The 23,086-nt window shown below is 40.1% G+C and overlaps 1 protein-coding gene across 7 annotated transcripts in view; it reads right to left on the reverse strand.

Annotated features, from left to right (window-relative positions):
- The window catches only part of LOC129775413 (protein TANC2), a 249,928-nt gene that overhangs the window by 182,900 nt on the left and 43,942 nt on the right, over positions 1-23,086 (reverse strand). Inside the window, exon 2 of one of the 7 annotated variants that reach the window (XM_055780152.1) lies at positions 20,004-20,045. The exons of the other annotated variants lie outside the window; for them this stretch is intronic. The gene's annotated coding sequence lies outside the window, so the exon portion shown is untranslated. The remainder of the gene's footprint in view (positions 1-20,003; positions 20,046-23,086) is intronic. 7 annotated transcript variants of the gene reach the window in all.

A 23,086-nucleotide genomic window follows, 5' to 3' on the forward strand; every position in this document is an offset into this window, starting at 1 on the left:
AATATTCACATCGATGGATTTTTAAATTTGCACGGAAAGTTTGTCCCGATTCCGTTCCTGTGCAAAAAATTGTTCGAGATATATCACAAGATAGGTGCGATCTTGTTCCGAGTTTTCGATGGTAGAATTCTCTCTTGCTCTCCTTTCTTGTAACAATTCGGCTCCAGGAACAGATAGAATTAAGTTCAACTTGTTGAAACACCTCCCTGATGTGGCGAAACATCGCTTGTTGAATTTATTCAATCGGTTTCTGGAGCATAATGTTGTTCCAGATGATTGGAGACAAGTGCGAATTATAGCTATTCAAAAACCCGGAAAACCCGCGTCCGACTTCAATTCGTACCGCCCAATAGCAATGCTGTCTTGTATACGGAAATTGTTGGAGAAAATGATCTTGTTTCGCCTTGATCGATGGGTTGAAACGAATGGCCTACTCTCAGATACACAATATGGGTTCCGCAGGGGCAAGGGGACGAATGATTGTCTTGCGTTGCTTTCTTCAGAAATTCAAATGGCTTACGCCGAAAAAAAAACAAATGGCTTCAGTATTCTTGGATATAAAGGGGGCCTTTGATTCTGTTTCAATAGAGGTTTTGTCAGACAAATTACACTCTCGTGGTCTACCGCCTCTATTGAATAATATGTTATATAACTTGCTTTGTGAGAAACATTTGAATTTTTCTCACGGAGATTCGGCAGTAAGTCGGGTCTCTTACATGGGCCTCCCTCAGGGCTCATGTTTAAGCCCCCTTTTGTACAACTTCTATGTAAGCGACATTGACAATTGCCTTACACAAAATTGCAGCTTAAGACAACTTGCAGATGATGGAGTAGTGTCTGTCGTAGGATCAAAAGAATCCGACCTGCAAGAACCCTTACAAGATACTTTGAACAATTTTTCAACCTGGGCCATTGGGCTAGGGATCGAATTCTCCACGGAGAAAACAGAGATGGTGGTTTTTTTTAGGAAGCATAGACCAGCAAAACCAAAGCTTCAACTTTTGGGTAAACCGATCACTCATGCTATGTCATTCAAGTATCTTGGGGTCTGGTTCGACTCCAAATGTATTTGGGGAGCCCATATTAGGTATCTGAGTAAAAAATGCCAACAAAGAATAAACTTTCTCCGTACAATTACCGGCACCTGGTGGGGAGCCCATCCAGAAGATCTTATAATGTTGTATCGAACAACTATTCTCTCAGTGATGGAGTATGGTAGTTTCTGTTTTCAATCAGCTGCCAAAACACACCTCATTAAACTCGAGCGAATTCAGTATCTTTGTCTCCGTATCGCGTTGGGATGTATGCCCTCAACGCATACCATGAGTCTCGAGGTTTTGGCAGGCCTACTCCCACTAAAAGATCGCTTCAATTTATTATCTCTTCGGTTCTTCCTCCGGTGTAAGGTCATGAACCCATTGGTGATCGGAAATTTTGAGCAGCTGATCGGGCTAAATTTTCATTCTGGATTCATGACTTCATATCATGAATTCATCTCCATGCAGGTTGATCCTTCTTCGTATATTCCCAACCGTGTTTGTTTTCCTGACTACATCAATTCCTCTGTACATTTTGATCTGTTCATGAAGGAGAAAATCCATGGAATTCCAGATTATCATCGATCGGGGATCGTTCCTACGATCTTCAATGCAAAATATGGGCGTATCAATTGTGATAATATGTACTTTACTGATGGGTCCTCTATGAATGAGACCACAGGATTTGGAGTGTTCAACGAATTTTTTAGCACCTCCCACAGTCTTCAGAATCCTTGCTCAGTGTATATTGCTGAATTGGCAGCAATACACTGGGCGCTGGACAGCGTCGCCTCACGACCTGTTGAACACTATTACATTGTAACGGATAGTCTTAGCTCTGTCGAAGCTATCCGTTCAGTGAGGCCGGAAAAGCACTCGCCGTACTTCCTTGAGAGAATACGAGAAATTTTGAGTGCTTTAACCAGACGCTGTTATGTCATTACCTTTGTCTGGGTCCCCTCACATTGCTCAATTCCGGGTAATGAGAGGGCTGACTCATTGGCAAAGGTAGGTGCAATTGAAGGCGATATTTATCAGCGTCAAATCGCCTTCAATGAATTTTATTCTTTAGTCCGTAAAAATACCATCGTTAACTGGCAACGTAAGTGGAACGAAGATGAATTGGGTCGGTGGCTTCACTCGATTATCCCTAAGGTTAGCCTCAAACCATGGTTCAAAAGTCTGGACTTGAGTCGGGACTTTATTCGCACCTTCTCTCGACTCATGTCCAATCACTGTTCGTTAGACGCGCTACTCTTTCGTTTTGATCTTGCCGATGGCAATATCTGTGCTTGTGGCCAAGGTTACCACGACATCGAACACGTTGTTTGGTCGTGCGAGGTGTATCTTGTTGCCAGATCGAATTTAGAAAACTCTCTTCGGGCCAGAGGAAGACAGCCCAATGTGCCGGTGAGAGATGTGTTGGCTAGGTTAGACCTTGATTACATGTCCCAAATATACGTCTTCTTAAAAGTTATCGATCTTCGTGTGTGATTGTCCTTATATCCTTATATTTTCCTTTTCCTTTTCCTTCGCGAGAAATTAAATCCCTTCTTACTAACAATAGAATAAGGTGAAATGTAAATACATATTAGATATAAGATAGACTTAAGAATTGAGTATGATGAATGTGAGTGCGAATGTGAGTGTGAACATTGTCAGCATATCCTTATATCCCTTCCTTTTCCTGAAAAAAATGTCACCCTTCTAAACTCGAGCAAACCGCGAGTAATCGGTTCTCTACTTCATTAACACTAGAATTAATGAAAAATGATTATATATACTTATAACAATACAGATAGGAGTTTGGCTCCTTTAAACTTATGTAACTGAGCCTGTAAAAATAAACGATTTAATAAAAAAAAAAAAAAAAAAAGATATTGACAAGTTCTGCATGAACTTGTTCAACAAGTTTCTGGAGCTGAATATTGTCCCGCATGACTGGAGACAAGTGAGAGTGATAGCCATACGAAAACCCAACAAGCCGGCTTGCGATCACAACTCGTATAGGCCGATTGCAATGTTATCCTGTATTCGTAAATTGTTAGAGAAAATGATTCTACTTCGTTTGGACAAGTGGGTCGAAACGAACAATTTGCTGTGAAATACGCAGTTTGGCTTCCGCCGAGGTAAAGGGACGAATGATTGTCTCGCGCTGCTATCTTCTGAAATCCAAATCGCATTAGCTCGCAAAGAACAAATGGCTTCCGTTTTCCTCGATATCAAAGGGGCATTTGATTCAGTTTCCATGGAAATTCTCTCAGAGAAGCTTCATAACCGTGGACTTTCACCAATTCTCAACAATTTCCTGTACAATTTACTGTCAGAAAAGCACATGATTTTCTCTCATGTCAGCTCGAAATCTTCTCGTTACAGTTTTATGGGCCTACCACAAGGCTCCTGCCTAAGCCCCCTCTTGTACAGTTTTTACGTCAATGATATAGATGATTGTCTAACTAGAGACTGCACGCTGAGACAACTTGCAGACGATGGAGTTATTTCCATCACGGGTACTAATCCCGTCGCTCTGCAAAAGTCGTTGCAAGATACCATGAACAATCTGTTCACGTGGGCCCTCAAGCTGGGTATCGAATTCTCTACGGAGAAAACTGAAATGGTCGTTTTTTCTAGGAAGCACGAACCCGCCCAATTCCAGCTTTACCTATCCGGCAAAACGATCCAACACTCTATGTTTTTCAAATACCTGGGTGTATATTTTGATTCTAAATGTACCTGGGGGAGACACATTGCGTATTTGAAACAGAAATGCCAGCAAAGAATCAATTTTCTCCAAACAATAACCGGAACATGGTGGGGTGCCCATCCAGGAGACCTCATTCAGTTGTACAAAACAACGATATTGTCAGTGTTAGAATATAGCAGTTTTTGCTTCCGATCAGCTGCCAGGATTCATATTCTCAAGCTGGAGAGGATACAATATCGTTGCTTGCGTATAGCCATGGGGTGTTTGCATTCGACACATACGATTAGTCTCGAAGTTTTGGCAGGAGTACCCCCGCTTACTCTTCGGTTCACAGAATTATCCTACAGATTTCTCATCCGTTGCAAGATCATGAATCCATTGGTGATTGATAACTTTATTTCCTAACAAGAATAAGACATCTATTGAGTGTTTTGGTCGAAAAATTATTCAAGATTACCTTAGCATGGGTTCCCTCTCATTGCTCAATTCCGGGGAATGAGAAAGTGGACTTGCTAGCTAAGGTGGGCGCTTCAGAAGGCACACTTTTTGAAAGGCAAATTGCCTATAATGAATTTTTTCACATTCCTCGTCAGGACACACTGGTTAGTTGGCAGCGCATGTGGAGTGAAGATGAGTTCGGTCGTTGGTTACACACGATTATCCCTAAGGTTTCGACGAGTGCTTGGTTCAAGGGATTGAATGTAGGTCGTGATTTCATTCGCCTGATATCTCGGCTCATGTCCAATCACTACAACCTAAACGCGCATCTCTATTGCATTGGGCTTGCAGCAAACAATCTTTGTGATTGTGGCGATGGCTACCACGACATCGAGCATGCTGTCTGGTCGTGTATCCGGTTCCATGCTGCTCGCTCTCAGCTCTCTAGAGCACTGAGAGCACAAGGCAGACAATCGGATATCCCCGTCCGGGATATCTTAGGTAGCCGTGATCCTGATCTTCTGCTTCATCTATACCTGTTCCTCAGAAACGCCGATGTCAACGTTTAATGATGTTTCCTTCGTTGTGTCCCTGTTTCATATCCCTCCTATCCGATCTATAAACTTTTACTTAGTCGCGGCAATACATACACACACTCTTTACAGATGCACGGGCCGAAGGTTGTGCAGTCCACTGATGATTCAACAAGAGCCAAAGGTTGTACCGCTCATGACAACTCTACACGAGCTGATGATTGCGCCGGCTAGTGACCATTCTATCCTGGATTCCTCGAGTCGAGAAGACGCACCACGCTAGATATGGGGTACATACTAGGGGGGCGTTGCTGATTAATGGTCAGCTGCATCCCAATAGGAAGTATCCCGTGTCGGGCACACGTACAGAGCATTGGAGACAGCAACATCCCAATTACGAGAACACTTGTAATACTAACCTCGAGCCGTCCGCGAGTAATCGGTTACATATTACTAACATAGATAATAAGAAAAACTGTCAAAATATTGAACTCCGGCCCCGTCAGGCTAACGCCATATGAGCCTTGATAAAAATATATATTTTGGAAAAAAAAAGTTCTGCATCGCAAAATATTGGTATTGATTAGCTCTGAAAGTCGTACGAAGACAGTTTTGATGTAGAGTTTGAAATATAAAAGTTGAAGCAAAATAACTCCGTTATTTCATGGTCACCCTAATACAACTTAGAAAAAAAGCTCTAATTCGATTATATTAAAAGATAGAAAAAAGTTTTGTTCTACAAAGTTGTTTAGAATAACTGGTGCTACAACATTGTCAAACTATCTCTATTTATAAAGATAAGAAAATTAGATATTTTATTTCATCGACAATTTTGGTTTTAATAACATAAAAATGAGCGCTCTATCATGTGTAACAACTTTGTCGAAGACAGTTTTTGTCTAAAGAACAAATATCTCCCTCAATATTGTTTCTAGCGCTTTCTATCTGAGTTAGGGTAACAATGAAAAAACGGTTGTTTTTTCACTCTAACTTTTATATTTAAAATTCTACATGAAAACTGTCCTCGTACGACTTTTAGAGCTTATCAATACCAACATTTTGCGATGCAGAATTTGTCAATATCTTAATCCTGCTCAAAGTTATTGATGGGTTTTCATCCATTCAAAACTCATGATTTCAATTTTAATTCACTCAAACAAGAAAAATAACATAGTTTTAAAAATTACATATTATATAGAGTGAAATTTGTTTTTTAAAATTTTGTCAACAAACATTTTTTATGTTTTCCCCAAAAAGAATGACAAACAAATGAAAAGAGCGTGTTTTTTTGGGGAGAAATATCAATAACTTTGAGTGAAGTTGAGATATTGACAGTTCTGCATCGCAAAATGTTTGTATTAGTAAGTTCTAAAAGTCTTTCGAAGACAGTTTGTATATAAAATTTGAAATATGAAAGTTAGAGCAAGAAAACAGTTTTTTATTCATTGTGCCCCTAACGTAACTTAGAAAAAAGGCTCTATATCGGTTATTTCAAGAGATAGAAAAATCTTTGTTCTACAAAGATGTCTCAAATAACTGGAACTACAACATTGTCGAACTATGTTTACCTCTATCTATAAAAATAAGAAAGTTATATTTTTTTATTTTATCGACAATTTTGGTCACCCTATTTTTGACATTATAATGTGCACCCTATCATATGTAACAATTTTGTCTCAGACAGTTTTTGTCCAGAGAATAAACGTCGAGCTCTAAATGCTAATTTCCACTTAACACTTTGAGGACCGGGATAAAATCTGTAAGACATACGCCTGTGACCGCACGTTTTTACTTGTGTGAAGTTGCTTGCTTTGCTTGCAAGTTTTAATGAGGCTTTAAACTTTGCAGTTCATTCAAGTTAGCGGATGAAAGATCAGCGGATAAAAGTTTTTGTTGCGTCCAATTTTTGTTCAACGTCTCGCTGGATAAATAAAATAAGATAGATAAAATATTTCTGTAACGAATAACTTCGATAACTCTATTTGAACAACTTTTTTTTTGATTTTCAAAATTCTGTATATTTTCCTATATTGACCCATGCTCAAGTTTCAGTCTATAACTTTTCTCTATCACGATCAAGAATAAAATTAATTATGTGGGAAGATGAATGATTCAGCTCTCTATCTGATGAGCATGATTTTGAAGGTTGTTACTTGATAAACAATCAATCTATTTCATCTGAAATAATTTATTATTCATTAAATTCAGCAAGACGTTGAACAGAAACTTGCACGCAACAGAAACTTTTATCCGCTAATTTCACACAAGTCCGTAAAGAAGGAACACGAAAACGGGAAATCTCGAGAGCGGTTCGCAACGGATGGGACGCGAAACACGAGAAATCTCGTAAGCGGTCCGTGAAGTGTTAAATACATTTCCTGGACCATTGTGCATTGGCCTATGTTATGGAAAGTAGATTTATATATTTTTATTGCATCGAATAAATATTAAAAGATAGTCTTCTTTATTCTGCGCCGCGATTGAAGGTAGGTAGCAAAGTTTCTAATTTTATTCTGGAAGACTATTTGCCTGGAAACCTTTATTCATTAGCTCCTATTTGATACCCGGATTCGATAACAAATGAGGACACTCGGCTCGTCAATTGACAAAATATAGCCACGCCATTCGCCTTCGGAAATACTGTAACTTAAGCGTCATTCGTCGTGCGGAGTAGAGAGGAAAAATCATGTTTGACGTTGCTAACTTCAGCAACATAATCTATCGTTACCACGACCAGACGCATTACGACAGTGCATATAAACATTGAGTACGAATGGATGGAAGGTCAAAAAGGTTTTTTTTCAATAATTCTCAAATGTTTTCGAACAAACCAACCATGTTTTTGTGTCTAGGGTATGTGTAATATGGTAAACCTCGTGTTTCAGTAAAAAGAATATTGATATTTTATATCGAACTATTGAAACACATGGCGAACAATTTCTACTAATTTCAGCGGCGTTATAGACATTTGAGAGAATCGGCCAATGACCGTAAGAACTTTTAAATATTGAAAAACAAATATTTAAAAGCTCCCAAGAATTCCCAATAAAACCATATAAAATGAAATCAAATGAAATAATGATGTCTCGTAGAAATGAGTAAAAATTAGTCCTCACCCTAACGCATAATTAAGCTCCGCCTCCGGTATCTAATTGATAGGGACCAGAGCGTAAGAAAGAGCACTTGCAACTTCTACTACACAGTCTTGCTCCTGCTAGCGGTCAGTCAACATCAGATCGCGGGGCGATATTGTTTATACCTTCAAACAGAAGGTGGAACACAATGAAGTGACCCAAAGCGTTGGATTTTCATGCCGCCTGGTGGAGAGCGCTGGTGTATTTTGTGGTACTGTGCAAAGAATTATTCGCTGGATGCGTGATTTCCTGCTGTGTTTAATCCCACGTTTTGTTTGGTCCTACTTGTGCTCCCCCAGTTTTGCCGTCTGAAAAGAACAAGTTACGAATAGTTGTGTAGGTGCCACAAGTATAAAAGCCTGTTTCTGGGATTTCAGTGTCTAAGTGTAGATGCAGACAGTAGATGTTAATATTTTTTAGAGTTAATTTGACAACTTTGCCTACAAGTGCAAGGTTAACAAGGGAGTAAATATTGACAACGATGAAATTATGACGACGATTTTCTCGTGTGCGAACAATATCGGATAGTTCAGGGTACTGTTGTTGGTTTTATCTAGCACTGCCATTGTGAATAACTCGTTCGAAATGCAGTGTAGAAGGGGAAAATTACAACGTAATGGCCAGCGTGAGTATTGATCGAGCGAAGGCAAAAATGAATCAACCATTTTTAGTTGCTTCTGAAAAAATAGACAATTGAGGTGGCTTCTCAGTAGTCCGATCCCGTAAGCATGCATCAGAGCTGAACCGAGTGTACATAATATGATTCGACGGAAATGCATTTCCTTTACTCGTACTCGTACACTTGTAAAGCTTTCCCTGTCAAGCCCACACCTAAAAAAACTCGCAGTCATTCCTCCCATCCCTTTGTGCTCAAATTTGAACCTTTAACCTCTAATCCAAATCGAACCGAAAAGTCCTGAAGGTCATTCAAATCCCGACAGATCTGACAAGATATCCCTCCGTGAAGGAAATGTGTAAGGTTAAACCGAACAAACGATGAGTTTCGTGTCTAATCGGAAGCATGCAAATAAGAATGTTGCAGATACTACATGGGCTGAAAAGTCCCGGGATTTTTAATAAAAACAATAGTTTTTTGGTCCATGCAGGTTGATCCTTCTTTGTATATTCCCAACCGTTTTTGTTTTCCTGACTACATCAATTCCTCTGTGCATTTTGATCTGTCCATGAAGCAAGATATCCATGCATATTCAGATTATCAACGATCGAGGATCGCTCCAACGATCTTCGATGCAAGGTATGGGGGTATCAATTGTGATAATATGTACTTTACTGATGGGTCCACTATAAACGAGTCCATAGGATTTGGAGTGTTCAACAAAATTTCCAGCACCTCCCATAGTCTTCAGTTCCCTTGCTCAGTGTATATTGCTGAATTGGCAGCAATTCACTGGGCGCTGGACAGCGTCGCCTCACGACCTGTTGAACACTATTACATTGTAACGGATAGTCTTAGCTCTGTCGAAGCTATCCGTTCAGTGAGTCCGGAAAAGCACTCGCCGTACTTCCTTGAGAGAATACGAGAAATTTTGAGTGCTTTATCCAGACGCTGTTATGTCATTACCTTTATTTGGGTCCCTTCACATTGCTCCATTCCGGGTAATGAGAGGGCTGACTCATTAGCAAAGGTATTGAAGGCGATATTTATCAGCGTCAAATCGCCTTCAATGAATTTTATTCTTTAGTCCGCATAAATACCATCGCTAACTGGCAATGCAAGTGGAATGAAGATGAATTGGGCCGGTGGTTTCACTCGATTATCCCTAAGGTTAGCCTCAAACCGTGGTTCAAAAGTCTAGAATTGAGTCGGGACTTTATTCGCACCTTCTCCCGACTCATGTCCAATCACTGTTCGTTTGATGCACTACTCTTCCGTTTCAATCTTGCCAGCAGCAATCTCTGCGTTTGTGGCCAAGGTTATCACGACATCGAGCTCGTTGTTTGGTCGTGCGAGGTGTATCTGGTCACCAGATCAAATTTAGAAAACTCCCTTCGGGCCCGAGGAAAACAGCCCAATGTGCCGGTAAGAGATGTGTTGGCTCGGTTAGACCTTGATTACATGTCCCATATATATGTTTTCCTTAAAGCTATCGATCTTCGTGTGTGATTGTCCCTATATGCTTATACCCTTCTTCCCTTCCATTGCGGGTAATTCGTCCCCTTGCTATAAATAGTAGACTAAGGTAAAATGTAAATACACTATAGATATGCGAATAGATTTAAGAATTGAGTGTTCATCAACATTGTTACAATTTCCTTATATCCCGTCCTTCTCCAAAAAATATGTCACCCTTCTAATCTCGAGTACACCGCGAGTAATCGGTTTTCCACCTTACTAACCATAGATGTAAGAAAATTGTTTATATATATAGTTTTAAAATTATATTTAAGAATTCGGCTCCTTTAAACTTAAGTAACTGAGCCTGTAAAAATAAACGAATTAATAAAAAAAAATAGTTTTTTGGGAAAAGCTGTATTTATTCCTCAACATAGAGTTATTCAAGGGCAATACACTTGGTATAGCGAGTTTCCAACATTTTGATTCGCTTACTGTAGTACGTCTAAATCTTCGAAATATGCCTCAGTCTCTGCGATGACCTTCTCATTCGATGTTTTGGGGACATATAGTAGTCGCTGGGGGCCAAGTCTGAAGAATATGATGGGTGAGCAACCAATTGGAATCATAATTGGTCCAACTTGGCCATATGGTCCAACATATATTGAATTCAATTGAATTCGGGAATTGTTTCATACTATCAAAAATTTAATCAATACAAACGAATGATTGCTACGCTAAGGTAGTCCCACGTCAACCTTGCGGTCATATCATAGATATAACCCACCCATTTTTTTCCCTTTTGTAGGTAATCGATGAAGATTATACCATGCGCATCCTAAAAAACGACGACTAAAACCTTTCCGGCCGACCGTTCGTATTTTGGCCGCTTTGGCAGGCTTTCGTAGCTTGTCAGTCACTCTGCAGACTGCCTTTTGGGAGCGAGATGAAGAATAGAAGGTGGGAAGATTCACGGATTTTGATTGTGTTGAACTTTGCACTGTCAAACGTTTATTCGTCAAAGGAACAAAAGATTGTCTGACTCTGACTTTGTTCGTTCACGTTTTTGGTCGACGTAACGAGAAGTAAAATTGAATTGAAATTAAGTTTAGAACACATAAAAAAACAGAAATATCAGATTCTGTTAAAATATCGGCCCCTTATGATTTTGAACGCTAGCATTGATTTAGGAAAAAAAACTAGTTCGTTCATTTCATTTGCTTATTTTTACTTTTAATAACAACACTTTTCCTATGTAGTGGACCATTATAAGAAAAGTAACATACATAAACAAAATCTGTGACGTCACAGATTTGAAAAATCTTCCCACCTTTAATTTTCCATCTCGTATTGGGAGGAAGTCCACTCGATGACGCTTCAGCAACGCCAAACCGGCTGTTGCATCATCAACGCGCCGCTGTTTTTAGTCGACAATCAGCAAGCGCGGCATCCATCGCGCGGAGAGCTTTTTTATGTCCAAAAACTCGTGCAAAATGTATCCCGCTACGCCTACGGCATCAGCTAACTCGCGTAACTTCACTTTACGATCGTTCGAAACGAGCCGCTGCACTTGTTTTACGATTACTGAATTCGTAGCCTCTTTTAGCCTTCCAGTGGGTATGACATCCGAAACCAATCGAAGTGATGGAGCGTGACTTTTTTTGTTTTGAGTCAGAAGTGCAAGTCTGTGAGCCACGTGGCTGCGTATTGTGCCAACAAGGAGAATCCTGCCATGCTATTGAAATAAGTATCTATAGTACGAGGAACCACGCCGGAGCTCTTTCATCTGATAGTTGAGAAGAGTCGCAAGGGTAAACTAGAACGCTTTTTAAAGAAACTTTCGGAATATACTTTCGCAGAAACAACCAGTAACCACAAACAACATCCCCGTCACGTGGCTAGTAGACTTAATAGTGGCGGACTAAGTTTGCGAAACCCGGCGCAAGAATGTGACCACTCCCAAAGTTCAAGGACAAGTCCCGTTGGTTGGAAAATTGAGTATAGCAGAATTATCATAGTTTTATTCCTAAATCGTATTCGTTCAAATTTTTCATTCATAAAATTGATTGTGATGTTTTCGATCTGTCGAAAACTTGACTTTCTTCAAGAAAGTTCTCTTCTTTAACGATTTCAATTTTAGACGCTTAGATCATAATGACTCATACTATTCGGGGATCAATAAGTGACACTCATTTTTTAGAATCGGTCACCTGCAAGAAAGATCGAGGCCGTTACTTGTCAGAGGTAAAACCCTCTGCATGTGTAAGCTTGTATTGGCTTCCTAGAGTTGTAGTTAGTCGCAAGCAATTTGCTGTCATGTGCCAACTCCTTCCTGATCGACGGTTGATCTTGAGAGACTCTAACTCTAACGGAATCGCCTGGGGAGAATAGTACGACAACAACCGTTCATACTAGACCTCCCGCTAGACCATGGGCTCTTTTGTTCTCACACACCCGTTGGTTGGAAAATTGAGTATAGCAGAATTATCATAGTTTTATTCCTAAATCGTATACGTTCAAATTTTTCATTCATAAAATTGATTGTGATGTTTTCGATCTGTCGAAAACTTGACTTTCTTCAAGAAAGTTCTCTTCTTTCACGATTTCAATTTTAGACGCTTAGATCATAATGACTCATACTATTCGGGGATCAATAAGTGACACTCATTTTTTAGAATCGGTCACCTGCAAGAAAGATCGAGGCCGTTACTTGTCAGAGGTAAAACCCTCTGCATGTGTAAGCTTGTATTGGCTTCCTAGAGTTGTAGTTAGTCGCAAGCAATTTGCTGTCATGTGCCAAGTCCTTCCTGATCGACGGTTGATCTTGAGAGACTCTAACTCTAACGGAATCGCCTGGGGAGAATAGTACGACAACAACCGTTCATACTAGACCTTCCGCTAGACCATGGGCTCTTTTGTTCTCACACACCGCGGCGCGGTTTTTCAGTGATTTCAAATCAATTGTGGAGACTAAATGAAACGATTTACAGTGTCTGTTATCATTATTTTTTTATATTTACATGTTGTTTTTAAACGTTGTGAAAGATATACTGATATGTGTGTGGCATATAAAACGCTATTGTGAATGGAGCTTAACTATGCTAGTACCATCATCCACCGTTGCAAGCGGAGTAGTACAAAGCCGTTAAACGAGTAACGCCTCAATTCACACACACGACCCGAGCATCTCCCCACCAACCATTCACCCACTCTTTTACGGACTCTCGTCGAGGTAAGTCGCACATTTGGCGATCCTGCCATCTTATTAAAGCGAGCCGAATGGAATCTTCCATTTCCAGCTCAATAATTTGTAAATATAATAGCCACGCTCATAACAAGCGGATTGGGACAATAGCGTCGCCAATGCATTCAAAAAATAGTAAAGGTATGCTTGATTCGCTTCCAAACTGCACAATTGGAAAAATGCAAAAACAAAAACTGCAAAACTGCTGCAGTCGTTCGAAACGACGCCATCATAAATATGTTGAACTTTGAAAACGACGCCATTATAAAATGCTCATTTGCAAATTTACTCGAATCGTTTCAAAACGATGCCGCATTGCTGAATGGTTGCTGTTGGTGTTATTGCAAAGCATTTCTAGCATTAGTGGATTGGGACAACCACCAAAAAACAAAGCAATGAATCATGCAAAAAATGCCTGGTTGTTATGACACGCATGCCATTAATTAAAAGTGTCACGAAATTATTTGCCTCCATAACGTAATAAGCTCGACCAATGCATACAGCTATCCTAATTGATGGCTAATGTTTTTAAACCTCAAAAGTAATAATGAACATGTTGCAAATTGCAGGTTAAAATTCGCAAGCTCTGAAACTAATACTTCCGAAAACCATGGCAAGCAACGGAAAATACGTTCGATCGAAAGACGATGGAGACCAGTCCGGTTCAACCGACAATCAACCGACGCGAGTAATAAACCCTAGCGATATCGATGGTTCAAATCTTGATGGTAGCAACGGATGTAGCAACAGCGAATGCTCAGTGGACTATACCAATGAAAGCGCCCAAGAAGAAAGCGAAAGCGACAGTAGCAATGTTTGCAGTGTGGATAACCACAACGATGTCGACGAGCCCACATCGAAGACGAAAGAAACCGCCGCATGTCATGAGTCGAACACTACCGAGCACCAGAAGACCGAAAACACAAGCGAACGAATAAAACAAATCGAGAAGGTTCTCGTTGATCTCTCGAAGGCTATCGCTCAGCCTACAAGCAGGAGATAATCGGTCGCTTACACGGACACAAGGACGTCGAACACGCTGTCCAAGATGTAACAACATTTTTCACCGGAATCCGCAGTGTCCCGCTTTATTCAGGACGTGCGATAAGTGTGGCAAACGAGGACATTTTGCAGTCGCATGTCGAACAGGGCGAACCATACAGCAGGTCACGAAGCACTCCGATGTTGAGTCCTCAAGCGAGGAAAATATTGACGAAAAACAGGTAAAACATGATTAATTGTCTAAGAAAAAGCGATTTCAAATATACGTTGATCACATAAATTAGCCGTTTTATTGAGCTTCAAAAACCCGTTCAAATTCCTTTTCTAGCATATTAACACCCTCACTCTAGAGGAAGCAATAGTCGACTGCAGTATCGGATCCGCAAGTCCCATAAGTTTCCTTATCGATTCGGGAGCCGACGTCAATGTAATCGGCGGCAGCGATTGGATGCATTTGAAACGAGATCTTCAAGCGGGGCTCGCGAAACTTCAGATCACACAACAACCTAAGCAAAAAATGCATGCCTACGCTTCCACTAAGCCTATGCTCATAGAATGCACGTTCAAAGCAACCATTGAGGTTCCAGGAACAAACAAACCAACGATCGTCACAACCTTCCATGTTGTCCCTGATGGTGCGAGATCACTGCTAGGCCGGTCCACTGCTCACGATTTGAAGCTCCTCCAAGTGGGCAAAACAGTAAACAGCTGCGACATCATTAAACCCAGTATTTTTCCTAAAATGCCGGGAGTGCAAGTTAAATTTAGTGTGGACAAATCAATCCCCCCAACTAAGAACGCGTATTATAATGTTCCAGCAGCATTCAGGGAAGCTGCCCGATTAAGGTTACATGAGATAGAACAGCAGGGAATAATCGAAAAGGTAACGAAGGCACCCCTTTGGATAAGTGGCATGTCTGCTGTGGCCAAAGGCAAGTCAGATTTCCGACTCGTGATCAATATGAGGGCGCCGAATAAGGCCATAAATAGAGAATATTTTAGACTGCCTTTGGTAGATGAAATGCGAGTAAAACTCCATGGCGCAAAGTACTTTACAAAATTGGACCTGAAAAACGCGTTTTATCATCTGGAGCTATGTGAAGAATCACGCGACTTGACAACCTTTCTCGCAGAAAATGGTATGTACCGTTTTGCACGGTTGATGTTCGGAGTAAATTGCGCTCCAGAAATATTTCAACGAGAAATGGTGCGCCTATTTGCTGGCGTTGAAAACGTGATAGTATATATTGATGACATTCTGATCTTTGCGGAAACCCTGGAAGAATTGCGGCAAATCGTTAGCGAAGTACTCCATATATTACAGAGCAACAACCTCACGCTTAACACGGCAAAGTGTGAGTACGACAAAACCAGCATCAAGTTCCTTGGGCACCAGTTAGACGGCAATGGCTTCCACGTTGATGAAGAAAAAGTCAAGAGCGTTCACAATTTCAGGGAGCACACCACTATTTCCGAACTGAGAAGTTTTTTGGGTCTTGCATCCTTTATCAGTCCATATCTGAGCAATTTCGCAGAAATATCGCGCCCATTGTGGGAAACTGTTACACAGAAAACGTGGATCTGGGACACGGAGCAGAAAAAAGCCTTCAACTTAATTAAACAGTGCATACTACATTGTACAACCGCCCTAGGGTACTTCTCGGAAACAGATAAAACTATATTGTATACCGACGCTTCCCCCAGCGCAGTGGGCGCCGTTCTAATACAAGAAAGCAATACTCATAAACCTAGAATTATCAGTTTTGCATCCAAAGCTCTCACGCCAACTGAACGAAAATATGCCCAGAACCAACGCGAGGCACTAGGTGCTGTTTGGGGAGTAGAACACTTCTCTTATTTTCTCTTAGGCAGACATTTCACCCTCCGCACAGATGCTCAAGGAGTAGCGTTTATCCTTAATCGATCACGAGAGGAATCAAAACGAGCATTAACTAGGGCAGATGGCTGGGCACTCCGGTTAAGTCCCTATAGTTACGACGTGGAGTATGTACGCGGACAGGAGAACATTGCCGACCCGTCATCCAGACTTTACGACGGCAAAGACGAGCCCTTCGACGACGATGTTAGCCCGTGGGAAATTGGAATGTTGGAAGCGAATTTAATTGAAATTCTTACCGAAAAAGAAATCGCAAACGCCACGTCACAAGATGAACCACTTCAGCGTGTTATGGCTGCATTAGAATCAGGGAACTGGTCATGCGTAGACACGAGCTACCGTAACGTGCGAGATGACTTATCTGTTCGTGACGGAATGATCATAAAAACCGGTTGTGCTGTTGTACCACCATCACTGCACAACAAGGCTTTGAAAGTTGCTCACGAAGGACATCCATCTGTAGCAAAAATGAAAAGCATAACCAGGCAACGAGTGTGGTGGCCGGGATTATCGTCCCAGGTACAAAAATGGGTTGAATCATGCGAGAGTTGCGTAATGAATGGCAAACCAGAAAGACCTACTACCATGCAACGAGTATTTGCTCCGAAGGTCGTGTGGGAAACAATCGCACTCGACTTCAATGGTCCTTACGTTCTTCTTGGCGGAATTTCAATTTTGGTAATTATCGACTACAGATCAAGGTTTATTTTTGCGAAAACCGTGAAGTCAACTAGCTTTGAATGCACGAGGAAGATCCTTGATGAGATATTTGAAAAAGAGGGATACCCGAAAAACATGAAGTCAGATAACGGCCCTCCATTCAATGGATTGGAATACAAGGAATACTGTACAGAACGCGGAATAACAACATTATTTTCCACGCCCCTTTTCCCCCAACAGAATGGATTGGTGGAGAGCAGCATGAAAACTATAAATAAGGCGATGTCGACTGCTATCACCAACAAAACTAATTACGTCACTGAACTACGCGATGCAGTAAATGCCCATAACGCCGCAGCTCATAGCGTAACACGGCTTCCACCTGAAGAAATCCTGATGGGAAGAAAAATCAGACGCGGATTACCTTTGATTAACCGCGGGAAATCACTCATCGACGATAGGCTCTTGGACGAAAGAGATCGGAAGGCAAAACTAGAAGGAAAGCGGAGAGAGGACACTCGCCGTGGTGCACGAGAATGTCGTGTTAAACCCGGAGATACGGTTATCGTTCAGCGTCAATCTCGTAGTAAAGGACAGTCTCGATTCTCTCCAACAAGATACGCTGTCTCGGATGAAAATAACGGAACTTTGGTTCTCCATAGCCAGGATGGCCAAACGATAAAACGACATGTTACGCAGACGAAGAAAGTGTCTCTTTGGAAAAAACATCATCCGCTCAATGACGAGGGAACTTCATCGTCACCTAATAACAGTGCTACATGTAAGGCAGCAGACCTCAAACGAGGGACCAATCGTGCAAAAAAGGTTCCAGCATACTTAGATCAATACGTACGGTCGGTCGAAAAATAAATATAGCGTATAACCCATTGTAAATATATAGAAAATCTAAAACGAAACAAATAATTAGTGAAATTTACTTCATGTATACTATACCTCAGTGCTCTTGTGGAAGAAATTCATTTAGTTTAAGCAACAACAAACTGAGCACACCAGATTGTCAAAGATTTGCTTGTTGTTCGTTACATTTCACTTCGTTCCATTCGCTATTTACTGGCAAACGTCAGAGACAACTGATATCACAAGATGGTCACGTACAATTACACCGACCTAAATTACACCGTCTTTATTGAATGCGATCCTGGAAATGCGGTGTATAAAAACATACTACAATAGTTGTCGAAGCTTCTTGATGATACGTTCGAAAACTACGAGTGTTGTTATGACTAAGAGTTTGACGAAAGCTGTCAAATTTATTATTCTAAGACGATATCTTTCTCAGTTGAAATTTATTTATTTTGGCTTCTTTTATTATTTTTTTTTGAGAGAGAGGGGAAGATGTGTGGCATATAAAACGCTATTGTGAATGGAGCTTAACTATGCTAGTACCATCATCCACCGTTGCAAGCGGAGTAGTACAAAGCCGTTAAACGAGTAACGCCTCAATTCACACACACGACCCGAGCATCTCCCCACCAACCAACCATTCACCCACTCTTTTACGGACTCTCGTCGAGGTAAGTCGCACAATATGGTAGCTATTCTGTTTTGTTTTGTTTATTATAAATGTAGAATAATGCTGATGATGGAACAAACATAGAAAAAGTCGAAATGATTGTTGTTGGCCTTGATCTTTCAATTGGTGTTTTTCGAAACTATAATATAAGTCCGAACATTTAGGAGTATCACACGACTTCAGATATTATTTTAGAATGAATCGAAATGTCATACCTGCAACATACTTTAACCCTTCAGTATAAATTTTTGGTGATCCTGAAAAGGATCGATTGCGTGGTTTTGTGAAGGAAGCTGAATATGGATGAGTTCATTCTCCTCCTCACGAGCATGAGGAAAATGAGCATGCGTTCTTTTTGATGTTCTTTCTAGCTCTAACAGCTTTCGCGGCGTTCTTATTTCCAGCTGACATACATACGGTCACAGCAATTATATGTTTATTCCGCCACCACCACATGGAAACCACATTTCGAATCAACAAAACATTAAAACCGCTTAAGGTAACAATTTCAATCAACATTTGGCAGAGCATAGAAACCAACAATGTTATGTTATGCACAGTTACACAAGCGCTTTCCACCAGACGACATGAAAATCGACGCTTTGTATCATTTTATCGAGTTCTCTTAAACAAGGTATCAAAAATTTGCTCTATTCATTTCTAGACTCAAAAATAGAATGGAATATTTTTACTGCAGGAAATCGTTTTCAAAGTCATATCTTTAGAACACCTTTTCAAATTTATTCGAGTCAACTAACTGCTTCCTCTTGGACAGACATTTTATCCAAACGAAAAACATATGCACCATTATACATATGACATACTTGGGCATCTCGTTATAATATTTTCCATCCCCTATGCCATCGAGTACATTATGAACGGAAAAGACAACCTGTTGGGTAGCTGTATATACATAAACAATAATTAGTATGAGACTGATCACATGGCAAAAGTAGCTAGAAAACGTTTTGCAATAAATCTTGTCCTGCCGCTAGTCACGATTAGCATCAGCCCCGTTTCGCTGGCCCTCTGTTAGTGTGTTACTCAGGTGGAACACAGTAATCCAAAAGGTGTCCAATTTTGCCCTATCGTAATATAAATTAATAGTCCGTCGTCAACAAGTCTGAAGTGGTATTTGAATCTGAACTCCCTTGCCAAGCAAGAAGGCATAGACATCGACAATATGTACGCGAGCTTAATCACAAGCTGCGCATTGCAGCTGAAATTTCAACATTATATAATGTGATCTAGCAGAATCGAAGCTAAGAGGGCCAACTCGGTTTACGTTTTTTTTTCTGTATATAATTCGAGAATTACACTTCAGACCCCATTCATCGATTGCTTTCCATCGGGGTACGGATTTTGCTTCCCCACTTTATATAACTGGTCGCAAATGGTTCCGAACCATGTTCTTCAGTTCTGAGCAATGGACACATATTTATTGTTCAACACGCTTCTCGTCGATCTTTTTTTTCTGCATCGAGAGGCTGTAAAACATTATGCATAATATGCAAGAATGAAAATCTAGTTTGCCTACGCAGCTACAAGTAAAACTGCATCTTAAGGTTCTCGTGTGCAATTTATATGTCATTACACGAATGAGAAGTTGAACCGGGAGAAAGTATTACTTTGCATTTGTTTCAGATAAAGTTATCAGTAAATAAAGGAAAACTGAACATCATTGCAAGTTCGTGCATTAGGAAAGTCGAACATCAAATATATCATGGGAAAAAAGATCATATTTACCTTAAGTACTAGTATTTTTATTGATCAATAAAGATGAGTTACCTGAAAAGTGAAAGTGAAAGAACATTGATTAAACCACATATACACGGAACATAAATTAAAAACAAATACAAAACTACAATAACTGTCGCAAAGAAACAGAAAATTTTAAGGTGAAAGAAACTCATTAATCATTTGACTTCTACGAGTCTCTTGTCTTAATCTGAGTCATTAACATGCATATGACAGGGTGCACATTAAAAAAAACAAAAATAAAACAGCATCCTTCGGCATAGTGTCTGTATCTCAATTTTCATTTTTCCTTTCGGTAGCCATACCATTCATTTACATCTGATGTCCTCATAAAGTTTACAACATGCCCGAGGCGTTATGTTCATCCACATATATGTATAAGATCGTAGAGTTCAGCAGCAATCACTATCAGCTCGGTAGCACTCTTTATGTGTTGCAAGGGACTTCAGTCATCCCAGCGCGGTGAGAGTACATCGCTTAAAAACAGCGCTGATTTTCGATCGGATGATAATGATATTTTTATCTCTGTTCGCGTTCTTCAATTAAAAACTCGTTATCTTGCCTCTCCACAAGTACGTGGCTCAGCAGCAGCAGCAGCAGCAGCATACAGCAACTCCACTTAACCTTAACCAGATTTCTTTCCATTGGGTGGGAGCAAAAAAAACATTATTCACAGCACAGCACAACTTTGGCAATTTCGTAACCCATGCCAGGACCGATGGTTTCGAGCGCGCAGATCGCCACAATGAAGCAGTTAACAACTTCATGGCCACGCTACAAGAGCGTTCGTACCTGTTCCAATCCGTTCTACGTCTATTAGGGGCCCACAAAGGCAGAGTTGGCTGATCGACAGGGAGATATTGCGCAGTGATACCCTTCATTTCGAAACCTTCACATCTGGGCCAGAATTAAGATTCCACAAAATTCCTTTGTTTCCAGATCAACGGTTCATTATCAAGAAGTAATTGTACAGCTAAATTTGAATCGAACGTAGAATGGTAATCCTAGACACATAATACCCGAGATATTTGGAACATTATGGAATTAGTTCGAAACATTGACAATCGCTTCAGTTTTTCACTGATGCCCATTGAAGATCCATCCATGATAAACTTCCTAAATAAGTCAATGTGATAGACGTCATCCAATAGGGAAACACCTAACGTCATGTTTTTCTGACAACACGATAAATTATTTTGGAGACTAGCTGGGAGGTGCTATCCCATCAACTAAACTAACCGGGTATTGTACCATAAGATTATCACATGTTCAGGTCCCTGCGAAACTCCCTCAAAGGCAATAGCTTCAACTCTATGGACAACATGAAAATTACCTTGAACAGTTTTTGATGTTCTGGGGGAATAGAATTTTTAAGCCGCATGAAGGATGGCGAAAGATTGTGTAACAATACTGTGCATATAAAACTGGATAAAAGTATGTCTGCCTATAAAAATTACAACCCAGTAAAAGTTATGCTGATTTCTTCCTGATTTTTATTTTCATTGATCCTGATTTTTGAAAATTATAGTTGGCAACCCTGCACACAAGTGTTTGGGTGGTTCCATTCTTCAGTATTGGAGTCGTCCCATTGATATGCTAAGAAGGTTTAGAATAATAAATTTGAAAAAAAAAGTCTAAATAAGAACAAAAGTTTTTAGCACGTTGAGTTCCGAATTGTTCTTGTTGCGCTTTCCATTAAGTCCGCATCAAGAGAGTTTGCACAATATGTATCAGTGTCGGTCCCAGTTCCAGAAGATACTTATTGTATAAATAGGAAATAGTCAAAAATTCGACTAAAAAGTAGTCACATTTTGTAAAACATCCGAACTCAAACCATATATATTTTTATTTTCTTATATTGTAACTGTCAATCAGCACTCACCTACCAAAAAGAACTAGAGGAACTGGGGGAATGTGGTCACTCTAAAAAACATGCCCATTTCCTTTGTTCACATACCACTAAAATTCACGTTCTTTGATAAATATTGTAGCTCAATTTATTGTAGTTCAGGATAGTAAGCGATTTTTTTTAATGAAAATTGAAAATAGTACATTTTTCTTTATTAGAAAAAAGGTTGAAAACCGAACATTTTTCTAGTGAGGAGGTAAAGTGGCCTGTGGGGGGCAAAGTGGTCACTCACACATATCACGCTAGATAGATTATATTTATGCCGGTTTTTTGGCCAAATTTGTTTAAAACGTTTTTGAAATAGTAGGTAGGAAACACATAATGTTTTTCAAAATGAGGCTTGGTTTTAGTTGGGGTGCATATTTTTTCTGGGTCAAAACCAGGAGCAGAAGATGATAAGGTATATCAGCTTTTGAAAACAGAACATTGTCAGTAGTAATCCTTCAGTGACCACTTTGCCCTCCAAACAACGAATTGCGAAATATGCGAAATAATCTCTGAAATTGAATAAAATATCTGTACTTCTCCCCTAGAATATGTGAACATTCGTCCAAACTGTTGGTTTGTTGCAAATATCAGGTCAAATTCTAAGGTCCAAATTTCACTAGAAATTCCTTAAATTCGAAACGCACAAAACTGCGACCGTAGCCATGAGCGAACAATTTTTGGTTTTATTTATATTTTGACATACGACAGCTCCACTGTAGTACAGGGTGACTCAAAAGTCATGAAATATAAGGTGACTATCGATACGGTGTCAATAGTCAATAGTTATACTACCAAACAAGCAAGTGACCACTTTACCCCCACGTGACCACATTACCCCCACTACTCCTACTTCTTTGATGGTGCTTAACTCCTATACACGCGTGCAAAATCGTAACTCGTATACTCACAGACTGTGTGTGTAATATTTATATTGTGTATTTTTAGACTTTTTTCCCATTTGTTTATTTGAGGCTCATTAGCATTTAGCTGTAACAGAGCCGAATTTTAATCGTGTGCATGTCACATGTTCATCATATCTTTAAATAGAACATTACACAGCTGTCATTTTTCGGCGTAGAAGTATTTCTTCTATAACATTGCATATGGTACATTTACACAGTAGCCATTTAGGCGTAAGAGTATTCCTTCTGTTCTATCATTATCCAGTTAGACT

Source organism: Toxorhynchites rutilus, chromosome 3, assembly GCF_029784135.1.
Source record: "Toxorhynchites rutilus septentrionalis strain SRP chromosome 3, ASM2978413v1, whole genome shotgun sequence".
NCBI classification, from domain to species: domain Eukaryota; kingdom Metazoa; phylum Arthropoda; class Insecta; order Diptera; family Culicidae; genus Toxorhynchites; species Toxorhynchites rutilus.